The following is a 20,898-nucleotide window of genomic DNA, read 5'->3' as shown; positions in this document are numbered from 1 at the left end:
GTCTGATCTCTGTAATTGCAAACAAAGGTTTCTTTATCAAATATTAAGTTCTGCTTTTCTATTGTATCAAATACTTATTTCATGCAATAAAATGCAAATTAATTATATAAAAATCATACAATGTGATTTTCTGGATTTTTTTTAGATTCTGTCTCTCACAGTTGAAGTGTAACTATAATAAAAATTACAGACCTCTAAATTCTTTGTAGGTGGGAAAACTTGCAAAATCGTCAGTGTGTCAAATACTTATTTTCCCCACTCTATATGTGCACAACATTTTTACATACAGGTGCTTCTCACAAAATCAGAATATCATCAAAAAGTTAATTTATTTCAGTTATTCGATAAAAAAAAGTGAAACTCATATATTATATAGAGTCATTACAAACAGAGTGATCTATTAAAAGTGTTTATTTCTGTTAATGTTGATGATTATGGCTTACAGCCAATGAAAACACAAAAGTCATTATCTCATTAAATTAGAATCCTTTATAACACCAGCTTGAAAAATAATTTTAAAATCCAAAATGACTTTAATTTAAGTCTCAAAAAATTTGCTGCATATGTGACCTAGGTGATCAACATCTTTAATTTTACATATATATATATATATATATATATATATATATATATATATATATATACACTGCTCCAAAAAATAAAGGGAACACTTAAACAATAGAATATAACTCCAAGTAAATCAAACTTCTGTGAAATCAAACTGTCCACTTAGGAAGCAACACTGATTGACAATCAATTTCACATGCTGTTGTGCAAATGGAATGGACAATAGATGGAAATTATTAGCAATTATCAAGACACCCTCAATAAAGGAGTGGTTCTGCAGGTGGGGACCACAGACCACATCTCAGTACCAATGCTTTCTGGCTGATGTTTTGGTCACTTTTGAATGTTGGTTGTGCTTTCACACTCGTGGTAGCATGAGACGGACTCTACAACCCACAGAAGTTGCTCAGGTAGTGCAGCTCATCCAGGATGGCACATCAATGCGAGCTGTGGCAAGAAGGCTTGCTGTATCTGTCAGCGTAGTGTCCAGAGGCTGGAGGCGCTACCAGGAGACAGGCCAGTACACCAGGAGACGCGGAGGGGCCGTAGCAGGGCAACAACCCAGCAGCAGGACCTCTACCTCCGCCTTTGTGCAAGCAGGAACAGGAGGAGCACTGCCAGAGCCCTGCAAAATGACCTCCAGCAGGCCACAAATGTGCATGTGTTTGCACAAACTGTTAGAAACCGACTCCATGAGGGTGGTATGAGGGACTGACGTCCACAGATGGGGGTTATGCTCACAGCCCAACACCGTGCAGGACGCTTGGTATTTGCCACAGAACACCAGGATTGGCAAAGTCGCCACTGGCGCCCTGTGCTCTTCACAGATGAAAGCAGGTTCACACTGAGCACATGTGACAGACGTGACAGAGTCTGGAGACGCCGTGGAGAGTGATCTGCTGCCTGCAACATCCCTCAGCATGACCGGTTTGGCAGTGGGTCAGTAATGGCGTGGGGTGGCATTTCTTTGGAGGGCCGCACAGCCCTCCATGTGCTCGCCAGAGGTAGCCTGATTGCCATTAGGTACCGAGATGAGATCCTCAGACCCCTTGTGAGAGCATATGCTGGTGCGGTTGGCCCTGGGTTCCTCCTAATGCAGGACAATGCCAGACCTCATGTGGCTGGAGTGTGTCAGCAGTTCCTGCAAGATGAAGGTATTGAAGCTATAGACTGGCAGCCCGTTCCCCAGACCTAAATCCGATTGAGCACATCTGGAACATCATGTCTCGCTCCATCCACCAACGTCACGTTGCACCACAGACTGTCCAGGAGTTGGCGGATGCTTTAGTCCAGGTCTGGGAGGAGATCCCACAGGAGACCATTCGCAACCTCATCAGGAGCATGCCCAGGCGTTGTAGGGAGGTCATACAGGCACGTGGAGGCCACACACAATACTGAGCCTCATTTTGACTTGTTTTAAGGACATTACATCAAAGTTGGATCAGCCTGTAGTGTGTTTTTCCACTTTAATTTTGGGGGTGACTCCAAATCCAGGCCTGCATTGGTTAATAAATTTGATTTCCATTGATGATTTTTGTGTGATTTTGTTGTCAGCACATTCAACTTTGTACAGAACAAAGTATTCAATGAGAATATTTCATTCATTCAGATCTAGGATGTGTTATTTCAGTGTTCCCTTTATTTTTTTGAGCAGTGTATATATATATATATATATAATATATATGTACAGTGGGTACGGAAAGTATTCAGACCCCTTTAAATTTTTCACTCTGTTTCATTGCAGCCATTTTATTTCTCATTAAAGTACACTCTGCACCCCATCTTGACTGAAAAAAACAAACAGAAATGTAGAAAATTTTTCAAATTTATTGAAAAAGAAAAACTGAAATATCACATGGTCATAAGTATTCAGACCCTTTGCTCAGTATTGAGTAGAAGCACCCTTTTGAGCTAGTACAGCCATGAGTCTTCTTGGGAATGATGCAACAAGTTTTTCACACCTGGATTTGGGGATCCTCTGCCATTCTTCCTTGCAGATCCTCTCCAGTTCCGTCAGGTTGGATGGTGAACATTGGTGGACAGCCATTTTCAGGTTTTTGAGCAAACTCTATGTGGGCTTCATATGTCTTGCACTGAGGAGAGGCCTCCTTCGGGCCACTCTGCCATAAAGGCCCGACTGGTGGAGGGTTGTAGTGATAGGTGACTTTGTGGAACTTTCTCCCATCTCCCTACTGCATTTCTGTAGCTCAGCCACAGTGATCTTGGGGTTCTTCTTTACCTCTCTCACCAAGGTTCTTCTCCCACTATTGCTCAGTTTGGCTGGATGGCCAGGTCTAGGAAGACTTCTGGTGGTCCCAAACTTCTTGCATTTAAGGATTGTGGAGGTCACTGTGCTCTTAGGAACCTTGAGTAATGCAAATATTCTTTTATAACCTTGGCCAGATCTGTACCTTGCCACAATTCTGTCTCTGAGTTCCTTGGGCAGTTCCTTTGAGCTCATGATTCTCATTTGGTCTGACATGCACTGTGAGCTGTGAGGTCTTATATAGACAGGTGTGTGCCTTTCCAAATCAAGTCCTATCAGTTTAATTAAACACAGCCGGACTCCAATGAAGGAGTAGAACCATCTCAAGAAGGATCACAAGGAAATGGACAGCGTGTGACTTAAATATGAGTGTCTGAGCAAAGGGTCTGAATATTTATGACCATGTGAAATTTCAGTTTTTCTTTTTTAATAAATTTACAAAAATTTTTACATTTCAGTTTTTTTCAGCCAAGATGGGGTGCAGCGTGTACTTTAATGAGAAAAAGAATGAACTTTTTAGAATTTACCAAATGGCTGCAATGAAACAAAGAGTGAAAAATTTAAAGGGGTCTGAATACTTTCCGTACCCACTGTCTATAGTTATATAGTTATGTGAATCTATCTATCTATCTATATATATATATATATATATATATATATATATATAGTTATATATATATAGTTATTATATATAAATATATATATATACACCCTTAAATCTTATGGACATGGGCATATTACAGCTTAAAGGGGTTGTCCGGTCCAAAATGATAAGTCTGCGGTCACTCTGTGTGACTGTAGACTTTTGAATCCCCCCAGCGAACGCACTGTGTGCTGCGGGGATTTGCCTGTTTCAGACCCGGGACCAGAGGGTATGTATGAGTTATGCATTTTCCCGACCAGTCGGCACAGCCTTGATCTCCATACACTTATTAATAGTTATTAATAGCCAGGGAACATTTGGGCCTAATTGCCCCTTCCTAGGCTATTAATATTAGCTCGCATTTGTCTGTTTAGCCTTTGCTGGTTATAATTTATAGGGGAATCCTACGTCAATTTTTTATGGGGTCCCCCTGTAAACTAGCCAGTAAATGCTAATCAAACAGCTGTGAGCCGTTATTAATAGCAAGGGAACATTTTGGGCTCATGGACCCTGTCCCTGGATAGTAATATCAGCCCCCGGCGGGCAGCTTTCTCTTTGCTGGTTATGAATAACTGATGGGAGCCCACGCTGTTTTTTTTTTTTTATTTAATTCTTTATTTTACACATAATGTACACTGTGGGTGGTGACTACAACTCCCGTCATTGTCGCCTGGTCACGCTGATCTTAGGGAGAACAGTTGACAATGTCCCGGAGGCTTGAACTCAGGTCATTTTTCACCAAAGTTCAAAACCACCGGGTCTCCCAGTAGCCGCGAGGTCGGGAAACCTCATCCGAAACTTTGAGGGCCATTTTAAAGGGGTTGTCCAGTCAAAACCGATAAGTCGGCAGTCACTCGGTGTGATTGCAGTCTTACGAATCTCCCCAGCGCACACACTGAGTCCTCGGCTCCATACAAGTGTATGAAGCGAGGCCAAGTCCACTGGCCGGGAGTATGTACAGTGGTGGCCAAAAGTATTGGCACCCCTGCAATTCTGTCAGATAATACTCAGTTTCTTCCTGAAAATGATTGCAATCACAAATTCTTTGGTATTATTATCTTCGTTTAATTTGCTTGCAAGGAAAAAACACAAAAGAGAATGAAGCAAAAATCAAATCATTGATCATTTCACACAAAACTCCAAAAATGGGCCAGACAAAAGTATTGGCACCCTCAGCCTAATACTTGGTTGCACAACCTTTAGCCAAAATAACTGCTAACAACCGCTTCCGGTGACCATCAATGAGTTTCTTACAATGCTCTGCTGGAATTGTAGACCATTCTTCTTTGGCAAACTGCTCCAGGTCCCTGATATTTGAAGGGTGCCTTCTCCAAACTGCCATTTTGAGATCTCTCCACAGGTGATCTATGGGATTCAGGTCTGGACTCATTGCTGGCCACCTTAGAAGTCTCCAGTGCTTTCTCTCAAACCATTTTATAGTGCTTTTGGAAGTGTGTTTTGGGTCATTGTCCTGCTGGAAGACCCATGACCTCTGAGGGAGACCCAGCTTTCTCACACTGGGCCCTACATTATGCTGCAAAATTTGTTGGTAGTCTTCAGACTTCATAATGCCATGCACACAGTCAAGCAGTCCAGTGCCAGAGGCAGCAAAGCAACCCCAAAACATGTTTGACTGTAGGGACCGTGTTCTTTTCTTTGAATGTCTCTTTTTTTTTCCTGTACACTCTATGTTGATGCTTTTTCCCAAAATGCTCTACTTTTGTCTCATCTGACCAGAGAACATTCTTCCAAAACGTTTTAGGCTTTCTCAGGTAAATTTTGGCAAACTCCAGCCTGGCTTTTTTATGTCTCGGGGTAAGAAGTGCGGTCTTCCTGGGTATCCTACCATACAGTCCCTTTTCATTCAGACACCGACGGATAGTACGGGTTGACACTGTTGTACCCTCGGACTGCAGGGCAGCTTCAACTTGTTTGGATGTTAGTCGAGGTTCTTTATCCACCATCCGCACAATCTTGCGTTGAAATCTCTTGTCAATTTTTCTTTTACGTCCACATCTAGGGAGGTTAGCCACAGTGCCATGGGCTTTAAACTTCTTGATGACACTGCGCACAGAAGACACAGGAACATTCAGGTCTTTGGAGATGGACTTGTAGCCTTGAGATTGCTCATGCTTCCTCACAATTTGGTTTCTCAAGTCCTCAGACAGTTCTTTGGTCTTCTTTCTTTTCTCCATGCTCAATGTGGTACACACAAGGACACAGGACAGAGGTTGAGTCAACTTTAATCCATGTTAACTGGCTGCAAGTGTGATTTAGTTATTGCCAACACCTGTTAGGTGCCACAGGTAAGTTACAGGTGTTGTTAATTACACGAATTAGAGAAGCATCACATGATTTTTCAAACAGTGCCAATACTTTTGTCCACCCCCTTTTTTAGGTTTGGTGTGGAATTGTATCCAATTTGGCTTTAGGACAATTCTTTTTGTGTTTTTTTCATTGAAGACAAATTAAATGAAGATAATAATACCAAAGAATTTGTGATTGCAATCATTTTCGGGAAGAAACTGAGTATTATCTGACAGAATTGCAGGGGTGTCAATACTTTTGGCCACCACTGTATAACTCATAAATACCCTCCATTTCTGGGTGTGAAACCGGCGAATCTCCACAGCGCACAGTGCATGTGCTGGAGGGATTCATAGGTCTGGAGTCGCACAGAGTGATAGCAGACTTATCGGTTTGGACCGGACAACATTTTAATATCGAATGGGCCATAATAGGATTTCCATATGTAACTTCATATGAATGTGATGAAAAATGATTTTGATATAAAACTAGGGAGCAGAAAAAAGTGCAATAGAGTCTTATCCGGTTGACAATTAGATATTATACAAGGTTATGCTAACCTGGTCCGGTTGTGTTCACACAACATTGTTATGGTATAGAAACTCAGCTGCTGGAGGTCCACGGGTCCTCAGACCAAAGAAAACACAGGAGGGAGAGCTGTGGATAATCCGCGCTGCTGGTGATCGATATGGTAAATCCACACAAGTAGGTATGTGTTTTTTTATTTTGTCAATGGGTTGACAAAATAAAAACCGCATATCTACCTGTGTGGACCTGGATTTACCAGGTTGATCACCAGCAGCGCGGATTATCCACAACTCTCCCTTCCTGTGAAAAATTCTTTTGTATACTCCATCAAAATCTGTATTTTCTATATATACACATACAGATCCCGATGGAGTGTACAGAAACTGGAGAACCCCAAGGAAACCCACGTGAACACGGGGAGAACATAAAAACTCCTTGCAGATGTTGTCCTTGGTGGGATTTGAACCCAGGACCCCAGTGCTAACCACTGAGCCAGTGTGCACATTCAGTGGATTCAGTACAGCAGTACATGGAGGATATGTAGCTTCCTACCACTGAGGATGTATATGCTATGTAAAAGAGTACATGATCTCTTTCATTACACCATATGGCTTTACCTGATGATCTCTATAGTGTGTGATCTCTAGAGATTTTATTCCCATTCCCATAGCTAAACATTCTACAATCTTAGATGACTCTTACTTCCTTATTGAAAGCTACAAATGTAGAACTACAAATATCAGAATTGTCATTATTCATCTAAAATAACAATGTCCTACGCAGAAAAACGTACACAGCCACAGGCACTCAGTAAAGTCTGCCGCATTCTTGCTCTGGATTTCCAGTTATGCCAGTACTGTAATTGTAATCATTCGGGGCTTTAATATATACCTTGAGCAGTGATCCAGAGGGTCGAGCGATACATCCATATGGACGCATGTACATATGTCATTTATGTAGACTGGTGCATGTAAACTGTTTCCCTGATTTATAGTATATCAATAATACAAAGCACTACACGTATACAGTAATATTTATAGAAAACAAAAAAAAAACCTTAAAAAATATTAGAAATAGGAACTCTAATAGGTCAGTATTAAAAGAGTGAATATAAAAGGAGTTTTCACCCCCCCAGCCCCAATAGGTAGAAAGCCTCACCTTGTGTATCTGCTGCCTATACTTTGCCCTGCATCTTCCTGGGTCCCTCCCTTTACCTGTCCCACATGATCTCATACGTGTCCGCCTACTGAATTGCTCATACTGGAAGTGAGACTCACAGAGACAGGCACCAGTAAGTATCGACCACCGAATGCTGAAAATATAGCGATAGTACATGGATTAACCAACCATTTATAGCAGATGAAAGAACGAACGATAAATATAAGTTTGGGGAAATGAGCGTAACTTTATTAGAGGGGTCTGTAATAGGGGTTTATAGGCAGCTCTCCCTTGATCTGTACAACTTTAATAAAATACATGTTGGATTCGTTAATCCCTTGATGGATTTAATCTTTTGTGTATTTTCAGGGGTTACAAAAGCCACAGCACAAATGCTAATATCAATATACCCTAAGAAACTTTTGAAGCTTTTCATTGCAGGGGTGTGGTGGAGGTGCAGCAATGAACTTCGGAAGACAGAATTAAGTCTCGTAGGAATGTCGCATATGTAGGACCGGTCAGACCTGGCGTGAGGCTTGTGTCACCTTTTTGACAGTGTAGAGATGTTCTAAGGGATCGTGAGGTGTATAAAATTATATGTTGCAAATATCTTAACCTAATTCTGTCCCTGAGACATTATTGATACATGAGCTTCACATGTAACCCAACTGCGTGGTGTATAAATAGTTAATGTTCTGCAGCTAGGAGAGGCCCTGCTGTCCCTATAATAGCCTGTGAGAGCTGGTGTGGTGGCTCAGTGCTAGATCTGTTGTCCAGGAAGAAGGTCAGCAAGGCAATTTGTAGCAGCAAATAGAAGTGCTGCGTTGGGGCACATAAAGGGGTTTTCTACAAGCTGCTTTTAATTTTTTTGGACATGAGTGCTCTAAAAGTAATAGTCCTCAACTGGTCTCCTCTTTGTCTTCCAAAATTTAATTACTGGAAAATTGGACGCAACAATAATGCATTGGTCACCCCTGCTACCACTGATTGACTGCAGTGGTCACAGGCCGATAATGTCGGAAAAGACCAGCGGGGGACTAAGGCTGTGGTACAGAGAAGGGACACAGGATCGTAGATGAGAATGTGCTCCTTTTTTTTATTTTTTTCTTTTTAGAGCACTCCCAGGTAAAATACATCCAGGTCCCTGGTAAAGTTAAAAGGGGTGAATAACACCTTTTTGTTCAGAGCAGGCAGTGTGTGCATATCGGACATTCAATTTACACAGCAAGATACATGTGTTGTTAAAAATACTCGTTTGCTGATCACCTGATGAACAAGCAAAAAAAAAAAAAAACCTCATTCATTCGGTGAAATGATCCTTTGTGCAATGTAAAAGATCATCGTTCTCGGCGGTACATCATCCAGTATAAACAGGACTCGAACTATGGGTATGTGTGCACGATCAGTATTTGTTTGCAGAAATTTCTGCAGCATTTTTGATGCGGATTTGCCATGCATTTTCCTTCAATGCAATGTATAGGAAAAACGCACAAAGAATGGACATGCTGCTTCTTTTAACAGACATGAAATTCTGTATGGAAAAATCCCGATCATGTGCACAGATCTTGAAAAATGTCATAGAAAATGCTGGGATAAGTTTTGCAATGTGTTTTTGGGGCCAATTCAGAGCGGATTTAAAAAAAAATAAATAAAAATAAAAAAATGTACCGTGTCCACATGCCCTATGAGCAGTGAGCGAACAACTATAGATGACCCAGTGCGCATCAATTACTTTGGTCTGCCTGTGTAAAGTCTATGGGTAAAATCCGCACAGAAAACTCTGCGTATCAACAAGAGAAATTGACATGCTGCGGATTTGAAAAACACACTGCAGGTCCGTTTACGCGCAGTAAAAAAAAAAAAAAAAAAAAGCACAGAGGGCATGAGATTTCTATAAATCCAATCTACTTTGCTAGAACTGTAAGACGCTGCTTTTTGACGCAGCAAATACACTCAGTGTCAAAAAAAGCACCAAAAGCTCATCATGGGAACGTAGCCTTAATGTTACAAATGCAATACAAAAGAATACAAAAGAGCAACCCCAAAAAGGATACATCTGTATTATTAGCTTGTCCTTTGCTTTAGTGCCAAGTCATCCTTTTTAGGTCTTGGTTGCTTTTTTTTCGCAGTTTATTACGAAGTGCAGTCAATGTGGTGAGCCTGGTACAAACATGCAAACAACAGATGACAAAAGGATTAATTAAACAGTTTTGGTTTCAAATCAAGGCGAACATTACAAGACTGAGCTGGAAACACAGAGCCGTGTATGATGGCAATATTGTTCGTACTTCCTCACTAGTTTTGGGTTCTGTTCATAAAATGTAAATCGGTCATGTTTAGGAGCATCTACTGTTATCCTTTCTGCCGTTTTTGGTGCTTGAGCAAGAGCATTCAATTATTTTGAAGCTAGGCTGTGTAATGGGTCTGCGGACAAATCTCAGGAGCAGGATGCTCATGGAAACTAAAAAGTAAGCCTTCTGATCTACACTGTAGGCTTGAAGAAAAAACAATGAGTTTAAAGGGGCTATCCAGGACTTTTCTTATTTCTTGTGTATGGGGCTAAGAACGAACAGTCAGGTAGTTACTATCTCTGCCGGCTCAGCCAGCCATTCCCTTACTTCTTTTCACCTCTCATAATGGGAGCAATGGGCGGCACTGCTGACATCATGCTGATTGACAGCCGGCTCCCTGCAGTTAGGTACCAGGTGACAAAAGGTCTAAAGTCATAAAATATTGCGTGACTTGCAATAGTTTTAAGGCAGTTTTCTGGCACAAGCTATCTGATGAATCAGGCCCTTTGGGTAGGAGAAGCTGGGAAACTTTTTTTTTTTCCATACAAGAATAACAGATGCCTTACTGATGGTAAAAATAGACACACTGCTTTTTAAATATTTAAAACCTTTTTTTTCAAGCTGTAGAGCTGGTATACTGAATTGTGTATAACTACATGTAAGCACACTATACACAGACTCTATATACTGAGAGGAATTTATTAAAGCTGCAGTGTCCTATGCCAGTCTTGAATTAAACTGCTGGAGTAAGGTGCGCCAACATTTTTCAGAGGTGCATATTCAATGCCAGCTGAGCCGGTGTAGCTTTCCGCTATAATGTATGCAGGTGTTCAGCGTACATTTGTGGCACTGCTGTTGGTTATGCCGCCTTTGGCATAGTCATTCCTATTTTTCAGGAAAGTGCCAGAGCAAAAGCACAAAAAGTATCAACATTTTTGAACTAATTGACCTTGTACCAAATTCTTAATTTCATTTTTATTTCATAAATCAGCAGCACACATAAGAGAGATTACAAAGTTACTTATTTTTATAAGAGAAATTTGTTTTTTTTCACTCTCAGTTCAGGAGTAATATCTGTACAATTTGTATTCAGTGATGACAGATTTTCCCATTACTGAGATTGGAGATGGCAGTTGGTGGTTGTAAAATTCTATGGCGAGGGGAGGAGGGCCAGAAGACCTAGAGGCAGACTCGTACATTCTGCTGCAAGTTCTCACCAAACAGTTACAGCTCTCCATAGAACTCTATGAGCACCAACTGCCATCTTCTATCTCAGTAAAAGTCTATATTCACTGAAAACAGATTTTATCCAGGAATTGAGAATTTTGATCACTTCAAGAGGAGAAAGAAGAACATTTCTTTTATGATATTTTACATAGTTGCTTATTTTCATGTGTACTATTGATTTATGAAAAAAATAAAACAATGGTTACTCTTTAAAGCTGTCCTCATGATACCATAGGCTTAGACACCATAAAAGCAAAACTATATCCAGAGAGTAAAAACTCAGTTTATTTTATGTCTCTGAGCCTAAAGAGTTATAAAAGTTTAAAGAAGACAACCCTTTTAAGCCTTTTCTATTGTCTGTTGGAGACTGGGGGCAGACAAAAATCATAGAAGAAAACAACAACAATGTATGTGATGTTTGTTTTATTTAAAGTGGTATTGGGTAGATCCACAGGGCTAATCTCGAGTAAAACATTTTCCCTTTTAATGTCTATGATTAACCTTTTAAGGGGGTTGTCCAGGCATCTGTATTTGATGACCTATCTACAGGGTAGGTAATCAATAGCATATTGGTGGGGATTCGACACCCAACGTCCCTACCGATTACCCATTTTTTTGCTCCAGCAGCTGCCAGATGTAAAAACTTTGAACAGAGTTGCTGAGTACGCCTCCATTCAAACTGTAGCAGCCGCTGCTGGCTACTGCAGTACAACTTCTACAGAAGGGACATAAACTGTACTGCAGAAACCAGTAGGGGCTGCTACACTTTGAATGGAGGCACACTCAGCAGCTCCGAATAAATGTTTTAATCTGGCCACATCCAGACCAAAAAAAAGCTGATCGGGGGGGACACCAGGTGTCGGATCCCACTGATCTGGTATTTATGACTTCTCTTATAGATAGGTCATCATTTGCCTATTCCCAGAGAACCCCTTTTTAAGGTTCATTTACATTTACCAGCCGCAGCGGTCGAACGACTGCTACTCAACTATATAATGATGGTTTCACTCATTCGTTGAGTGATTGTTGGCTTGTTTGCACAATCGGGTAATCATCGAATGAGTTTTAATAAACTTATCCTTGATCATTGGCTCATCTAATTGGGCCTTTGGGGACAGGAGTGACTACATAGTGATATTGGTGGTATGCACTTTAGCTTTTATATTGTTGGGAGAGAAACATCTGTCATGGCATCCATAACTCATGACTACGCAGTAGATATAAGGTGCGGCCATACTGAGGGAGCAAAGTCTATGTGAAAGGACTCTGAATTATGCTTCCTTTAATGTCATTTGCAGTAGGCTGACCTGTCGAGGATCGTTAATGATATGCTGTATTTACATTAGTTTTATCATTTCCTCATAAAATCAGTTTTTTTTGTTTTTTGTTTTTTTTTTATCTATAGTGATTCTTTGAAGGTTTATTTTATACTAGTAACAGATTAAAGAATAATTGTCAAAAATTCTGACTTGTCTGTTTTTAGTAGTTTCATTCCCCTTGAAATAACAATTCTGGATAATTGACGCGCCCCCTGGGCCGTGGGGTACCCGGTGCCGGGCCGGTAGATGCTGGGGGTTGTAGTCACTGTGGCGGTGACCCGGTCCGTGACCCAGGGCGGTCAATCCAAGGTGAATTTATATGTATAGGTGTTAATGTCCGACTACGCCACCTTTGGAATGCGGCCAATGGAGACCGCCGCTGCGGAACAGTCCTCTGAAGCTGGTGGTTTTGCAGCAAGGGTGGTATAACTCCCCAAAGGAAGAGTTAGCTTCAGGGCAGTGTGTGGATGATGGTGGTTGTGCAGGGTGTCAGTAATAACCACAGAGTCAATGTAGTGCAGTCCCAGGGTCTTTACTGATGACAAGTAGACAGGCCTGGACTGGAGTACTGCCTAGAAGTAAGAGTCCAGTCAGCTTGGAAGCAAACATAGAGTCCTCCTTGCCAGATGGAGTTGTAGGCCTGCCCTTCTCACTATACTCTTTGGCTTTACTGCTTGTAGCTGTGTTGTAGCCCACGTCCCTGAGTGTGACGTTCTGTGCTCACCCGTATGGCTGGCAGCCCGGGCATTGTGCATGCGTCGCTCCTCCGTGGCCGTGCTGGTCCCTCTGTGCTGCTGAGCCTCCGGGCGTCTGACGGGGGCCAGAAGACCTGCAATCTCCTGCCCTGCGGTATCTGCTGCTGGGCCTGAAGGGTCCCACAGTCTCGGACTCCGGTGTCCGGTTCTTTGTGTAGTCCAGCTAGGGCGAGCTATCTCCTGCTCCAGTCCCTAGCTCCTCTCTCCTCGATGTCCTAAACTCAACTCCCAACACTGAGACTAACTAACCCCGCCTCCAGATCCCAGTTGCCAAGCGGAGGGGGACTCCCCTTGCTGGTCTGCAGCCAGGAAAGTGTTGCATGTGTAGTGTACCTGACTAAAAGGACCCCTGCTTGCTTCCAGGCATGGCAGTACCTCTTTTGAAGGAGGCAATGCCACTGTGGCAACCGGACCCTCTGGGGTGCCACATAATCTTTTCCTAGAACTCTGGGTCATGGAGCTTCTCTGTTATTCCTCCTGAATAATTATGATAAACTGACAGCTGGGTGTTACCATTCTCCTTGCCTAAGTGATGTGACACTACACAGTCTGTCCATATCAGCACTGATGGGATAGTGTCAGATTGTGTAGGGGCAAACCTGCAACTGGTGACACCAAGTTTTCTATTTATTAATTTTTAGTAGGAATAACAGAGGAATGGCACAATAGAGTTATGAGAAAATGTACTCCAGATTTGTTTCTTCTGAAAACTACAAGTTTTAAATAAAACCGTGAGTGGACGCACTCAAAAGAAGGCCTCTGTGCAAGAATAATATATGGGCACTTTGCAGTCCAATAGCTCATCATAATGTACAATTCCACCCGCTTTGGAGCTTGAAGTGGCACCGTAACCTTCTGTGCCCCTATGGGACAGCACATATTTCACCAATGGTATGTCCACCCCTGACTAAATCAGTCAATGCCATTACTCATTGCCAGATATACAGTACAGACCAAAAGTTTGGACACACATTCTCATTTAAAGATTTTTCTGTATTTTCATGACTATGAAAATTGTACATTCACACTGAAGGCATCAAAACTATGAATTAACACATGTGGAATTATATACTTAACAAAAAAGTGTGAAACAACTGAAAATACGTCTTATATTCTAGGTTCTTCAAAGTAGCCACCTTTTGCTTTGATGACTGCTTTGCACACTCTTGGCATTCTCTTGATGAGCTTCAAGAGGTAGTCACCGGAAATGGTCTTCCAACAATCTTGAAGGAGTTCACGGAGATGCTTAGCACTTGTTGGCCCTTTTGCCTTCACTCTGCGGTCCAGCTCACCCCAAACCATCTCGATTGGGTTCAGGTCTGGTGACTGTGGAGGCCAGGTCATCTGGCGTAGCACCCCATCACTCTCCTCCTTGGTCAAATAGCCCTTACACAGCCTGGAGGTGTGTTTGGGGTCACTGTCCTGTTGAAAAATAAATGATGGTCCAACTAAACACAAACCGGATGGAATAGCATGCCGCTGCAAGATGCTGTGGTAGCCATGCTGGTTCAGTATGCCATCAATTTTGAATAAATCCCCAACAGTGTCACCAGCAAAGCACCCCCACACCATCACACCTCCTCCTCCATGCTTCACGGTGGGAACCAGACATGTAGAGTCCATCCGTTCACCTTTTCTGCGTCGCACAAAGACACGGTGGTTGGAACCAAAGATCTCAAATTTGGACTCATCAGACCAAAGCACAGATTTACACTGGTCTAATGTCCATTCCTTGTGTTCTTTAGCCCAAACAAGTCTCTTCTGCTTGTTGCCTGTCCTTAGCAGTGGTTTCCTAGCAGCTATTTTACCATGAAGGCCTGCTGCACAAAGTCTCCTCTTAACAGTTGTTGTAGAGATGTGTCTGTTGCTAGAACTCTGTGGCATTGACCTGGTCTCTAATCTGAGCTGCTGTTAACCTGCGATTTCTGAGGCTGGTGACTTGGATAAACTTATCCTCAGAAGCAGAGGTGACTCTTGGTCTTCCTTTCCTGGGGCGGTCCTCATGTGAGCCAGTTTCTTTGTAGCGCGTGATGGTTTTTGCAACTGCACTTGGGGACACTTTCAAAGTTTTCCCAATTTTTCGCACTGACTGACCTTCATTTCTTAAAGTAATGATGGCCGCTCATTTTTCTTTACTTAGAATTTGTATTATGGCAAGAAAAAAGCAGCTAACAGTCTATTCAGTAGGACTATCAGCTGTGTATCCACCAGACTTCTGCACAACACAACTGATGGTCCCAACCCCATTTATAAGGCAAGAAATCCCACTTATTAAACCTGACAGGGCACACTGTGAAGTGAAAACCATTTCCGGTGACTACCTCTTGAAGCTCATCAAGAGAATGCCAAGAGTGTGCAAAGCAGTCATCAAAGCAAAAGGTGGCTACTTTGAAGAACCTAGAATATAAGACATATTTTCAGTTGTTTCACACTTTTTTGTTAAGTATATAATTCCACTTGTGTTAATTCATAGTTTTGATGCCTTCAGTGTGAATGCACAATTTTCATAGTCCTGAAAATACAGAAAAATCTTTAAATGAGAAGGTGTGTCCAAACTTTTGGTCTGTACTGTACTTAATTATGAAATTGTGTTCCCCTTACTTAAAGATAATTTACTTTTTCTTACAATAAGGTCTTATACCTGTTACGAAATTACATGAGTATGATGTAGCAATGTATAAGGCTACATTCACACATCCATTGTACACGTCCATGTGCAGTCTGTTGTTTTTTTTTCAGACAGCACACAAACCCATAGAGTTTCATTGGTCCATATACATATCCATTTTAAAAACAGATCTGTATCTGGTCCATGAGACTCGGAGCATGTCTTAGTCTCATCTGTTTTGTGGATCAGACTTGGCTTTAAAGGGGTGGTCTAGCACCAAAATGTATTTTTTAAATATCTATCCTTACACTCTAACCACTTTTTGTAATTTGCTTTATTGCGCAATACCCTGCAATTTTTCCCCATCTAGCTAATCCCTAAATGTGTTGTTGTTTTTTAACTGTACTTCCTGTGACTTGTTTTGAGAGTCTCGAACAGGATGTCACAGGAGGCTGGATCTGCACTCACTCCCGGCAGCTTCCATCGCCCCTCCTAGAACAGGACGTCATCAGGAGCAGCCCTGCAGTTATTCACTAATTTCTTGCATCACTGCCCTCTGAAGACTTGATGGATGCTGTGGGAAAGGTGAATGCAGCGCCGGCACGCTGCTTCTATCTCCGCCGCCGATGTAGCTTCTAACGGAAAGAAGACGTCGCCACGGCGCGGAGATAGAAGCAATGAGTGATACCAGTGCCGCCCCACATCTTTGAGCACCACCCTCAAACGAATCGTCATCACGGGGTTGCGATGTTGTCACTCACTGCATCTATCACCGCCCCGTGATGACTTCTTCTTTCACAAAAGTTACTGTGGCGATGCATTGATCTTTCCCACAGCGTCCATCACCCTGGATCCAGGATGTCTTCAGACGGGTGGCGATGCAAGAAACTAGTGAGTAACTGCAGCGCTGCTACCTGGTGACGTCATGTTCCAGGAGAGACAACTGACGCTGCGGGGAGTGAGTGCAGCCCCCGCTTCCTGTTATGTCATGTTTGAGACTCCTCTCCAATAAAACATCACAGGAAGTACAGTGAAAAAACATATTTAGAGATTAGCTAGATAGGGAGAAGCAGGGGTGGATATATCATTGGTGCAACCTTTGATATAAAGGTCCCCATTTCCATCTCCAAAGCTGGTGGAATTGATGAGCTATTGGACTGAAAAGGGCCCATATATTGTTCTTGCACATGATCCCTCTTCTGTCTGTGTCTGCCAGTGGGAAGAAGTGTAGGGTTTTGTGTAATAAAGCAAATTACAAAAGTGGTTAGGGTTTAAAGATAGATAGTTAAAATGTATTTTCTAGGTGCTGGACCACTTCTTTAAAGACTATGGAAATACATGAAAATCAGATTACCTCCTTTTTACTTCAGTTCTGTTTCATTTATATTTAACTGATCCATTGCTAAGAGTCAATGTATAAAAAAAAAGATCCAAATAGTTTTTCTCCTTCAGTTTTTAAAGTGATCTTGTTATCTGATTCACGCTGCCCAAGCCACAGGCAGCACAAATCAGAGTCTTGCTGCATGATTGCAGTCAAGGATGTTTTTCTCTGAAACATTCCAGCTCTTCCCTCTTCTGCTTCAGGTGATTAATAGGTCGCTCCCTATGTACACATAGGTAGAAGAAACATGTCAATCACCTGCATCAAACCTGGGAAGAGCCGGCTATGGCTAGCGCTGAACTATTTGAATATGATAGCTCAGTGTTCCCCCAACTCCAGTCCTCAAGGCCTACCAGCAGGTCACGTTTTCAGGATTTCCTTAGTATTGCTCAGGTGATAATTACATCACATGCCCAGGCAATAATTCCACCACCTGGGCACTACTAAGGAAATCCTGAAAACATGACCTGTTGGTGGGTCTTGGGGACTGGAGTTGGGGAACACTGTGCTAGCTCACTGTTTTGAAAAATGGGTGCAAAGAAGAAACGAAACATCCAATGAACATAAAAAAAAAAATTTCGGCACACATAAGAGAAAATGATGCAAACTTAATATATTTAGTTCTCAATCGCAAAAATTTTCAATCAGCGTTTCGGCTTATTAGGGCCTTTTATCAAGTATTACCTGCGCTGTGGCTGTCAGGAGGGATACTGGCATTGCGGAGCTCGTCTTGAGAACTAGTCTCGTCTCCAGCTATGGTCCCCGACTGTATTTTCTCAGAAAAATATACCTGGCTGCAATCATGCAGCCAGTCTTTGATTCATGCTGGCTGAGGTTTGAGCAGCATGAATCAGTTGACAGGCGAGGCTGCACTAAGATTTTGCAACTTTAGGTATTCTCATGCTATTTTGACCCAGTTCCTACAAAGCGGCCAGAGCTGGGGCAGAACAGGATCTCTGAAACCCTCGTTTGTCAAATTAATGAAAAGCGGCAGAATTTTTTACTCCACAAATCTTATTTCAGTTCCGACTGGAGTAAGATTTGTTGCCAAGCAAACCCCTCTTTTTAGCGGCGTACACCTCTTAATGAATCAGCTGTGTCTGACTCCAGCGCGCCTCCTCATCAGGACCAGCATGAACAACGCCGTTCTTGATGTATTAGGGCCATTCTTTTTATGGCAGATTGTGGTCCTGTACAGAGGCATCATAGAGAGGCCCTGTGCTAATAAGAGTTAAGATAATCCGTTACTGAGCTATTGTTCTGATTGTAGCAAAATTTGATATTAAAATGCAAGTAAACACATCATACGTGAGTTGTATCACAATGCACAGTAGTGTTCTCAGTTGTGTAGCCCTGTTCCCCCTTTGTAGCCTTCTTCGCACTCTCGCACACCTTTACACCCCTTATAAGGAGGATTGGCTGCATTCCCTGGTATACACAGTCTTGTGTAGAGGGTTCCCTGCGCACTGACACAAAGTGGGGACGAGAACTATATAAGGGAGAATATCCTGTATTTGGGTTTGGATCAGTGTGTCCCACAGATCTTGCATCCTCCTCAAATTCCTTTTCCATGTATGGCCAAATCCCAGGCGGGAGGGCAGCTGGAGGGGGGAGAGTGCCTTCTCTATTGGCTGCTCTCTTCCTTTGGATTTAGTACCCTGGGAAGCATAATGCAGACTTTCCCTGTGTCCTGATCCACAGAGGAGATCTCTGAGTTTCTGACTTTCTCCTGTGCAGGTAAGAGGGCCATAAAGCTTCTCGATTAACACTTTCTGAGCCTCTCCCCTGCCACTTTTCTACTATAAGAGTGAAGGCATGTCCCTACCACACCCGCTCTAAGCTTCCCCCTTCCTTGCTTTGTAACAATCTTCCCACAATTATCTTCTCATCATTACTTACTTTGCACATAGTTGCCTGCCACGGACAGATATATATGTATATGTGTATGTATATAAATCTTATTACACTCTGTATGTGTGTATATAAATATAATATATCAAAATTTATTACATTCTTACTTTAAAATATGACCTCTATTTCTGTAAAGGACTGCTGGTTTGGGTTTTTATTTGGGTGTCACCGTTTCTGAACTTGACATACAAGGGAACAGATAATATTCTGCATTATGCAATCACTCCTACATCCCAATATGGACATGTAATACTGTATTGCTTCATCTATGTATTTGGCTCCAGCTTCAAATACCGCACCGTCCAGATGTTAGAGTGCGGTAAATAGGATTTTAGGAAGTTCCATTTCCACAATATTTCTGAAAGCTACTTGTTTTAATGGAACGCTGTATTTTCTGTGCAGATGAGTGGTTAGCACTATTACATGGAAGTAAGATTGTGAGCTCCATTGGGGACAGTGGTAATGTCTGTAAAGTGCTGCAGAATAAGATGGCGCTATGTTATCAAGCATAATTGATGTAGCTTCCTATTTATTTTGTAAGCGCACCGACACAATCTCCATCCAGATGTTGCCCCTGTCAGATTTGAACCCAGGACTCTGCACTGCAAGACTACAGTGCTAACCACTGAGCCAACCACTGTGCTATTCCTACACTTCCAGAAGCTGATTCTGGAACTTTTTATGAATGTGCTTTGATTTGTCATGTTTTAGGGGTCACAAATTTAGTAGATTTTTATCAAGTGCATCAGGGAGTATAGTGATATTCCCCATGCCGCATGGGCGAGAACTGCACCCTCAGCTGCTGCCATTTTAGCCTCGTCTGTGTACAGTATGTCGGGAGGATGTCATATTGTATACCTCTGAATGACACTCTCTAGGCATACAGTGGCATCCATCACCCATAGACTGCCTGTGCTTAACCATGTTTGCTGGATGCCTGTGTATGTGGCAGAGTGGAGTTTGACATATAATGATATTCTGGTCATGTATTATCTTTGGGTTTACATGGGACTGTGTAGGATAAAATATATATATATATACTGTTACATACTACTACAGTATTATCAATATAAGACCACGGCCCCACTATCAGTATTCGGTCAGTATTTTTTCTTAGAAGTAGGAGCCAAAACCAGGTGAGGAACAATCAGAGAAAAGGTACAATAGAAACAAGTCACCAATTCTGCATTTATCACCCACTCCTGGTTTTGGCTCCCACTCCTGAGAAAAAATACTGACCGAATACTGATAGTGGGGCTGTAGCTTTGGTATTACTACCTGCCTATTCTCAGTTATAATGTACAATTTTTAAACTACCAATTAACCTCTGCTATGGCGGTACATCTGAAAAGCATCTTAGAAAGAAAAAAAAATGGTATATCAAATATTATACCTGATTTTCTGCTGCGGATTTGCTAGTGGAAAATCCACTGCATTTTACAGTGCCAGTAAAGTGCATAAGATTTTAAGAAATATATCTGCAGCGCAAACTGCCCAGAGATGCACAGCATGTCAATTTCTGCTGCACATGTAGGTGCAAGTTTCACCCTTTGCCCTGCTAGGCTGAAAGGAGCGATTTCCCCACACGTTTTTTTGCAATTATGAGGGAGAAAACCGCTACCAGAATCCCCTGGCGGTAGCTTATCTCCCAGGACAACAGAAAAATAAGTCTTTAAATTCAATCTGCCTGATTTTTCTCTCTTGGGGTGGTGGGGGGGGGGATAGTTGGAAGACCCCCATACACATTCGATGATTGGCCTCCTTTTAATCTGTGTATAGGGGTCTATAAGCTTGCATAGTTTTGGTCTATATTCTACATGCATCTCGCATGGCATAAATTAGAACTATATATAAAAGCAGATGCATTAGGTAAAGGCAACAAAGCAAATCTGTTTTCGTTCATTCTTATCCTAAATATAGGAAAAGAATAAAGAAGA

The 20,898-nt window shown here is 42.1% G+C and overlaps 2 protein-coding genes across 4 annotated transcripts in view; one reads left to right on the top strand and one right to left on the bottom strand.

Moving 5' to 3' along the window:
- Positions 1-7,536, bottom strand: part of LOC141272772 (phosphatidate phosphatase LPIN3-like) — a 215,757-nt gene extending 208,221 nt beyond the window's left edge. Inside the window, exon 1 of one of the 2 annotated variants that reach the window (XM_073683836.1) lies at positions 7,470-7,536. The gene's annotated coding sequence lies outside the window, so the exon portion shown is untranslated. The remainder of the gene's footprint in view (positions 1-7,469) is intronic. The other variant, XM_073683838.1, reaches the window with a different exon arrangement.
- Positions 7,480-20,898, top strand: part of MYL9 (myosin light chain 9) — a 34,153-nt gene continuing 20,734 nt past the window's right edge. The window contains exon 1 of one of the 2 annotated variants that reach the window (XM_073683840.1): positions 7,480-7,602. The gene's annotated coding sequence lies outside the window, so the exon portion shown is untranslated. Of the gene's footprint in view, positions 7,603-18,630; positions 18,788-20,898 lie in introns of those variants that run through there. The other variant, XM_073683839.1, reaches the window with a different exon arrangement.

Source organism: Phyllobates terribilis, unplaced genomic scaffold (assembly GCF_046119375.1).
Source record: "Phyllobates terribilis strain yellow unplaced genomic scaffold, ASM4611937v1 Scaffold_5__5_contigs__length_657084704, whole genome shotgun sequence".
In the NCBI taxonomy this organism is placed as follows: Eukaryota; Metazoa; Chordata; class Amphibia; order Anura; family Dendrobatidae; genus Phyllobates; species Phyllobates terribilis.
This window is presented reverse-complemented; position numbering and strand designations above follow the sequence as displayed.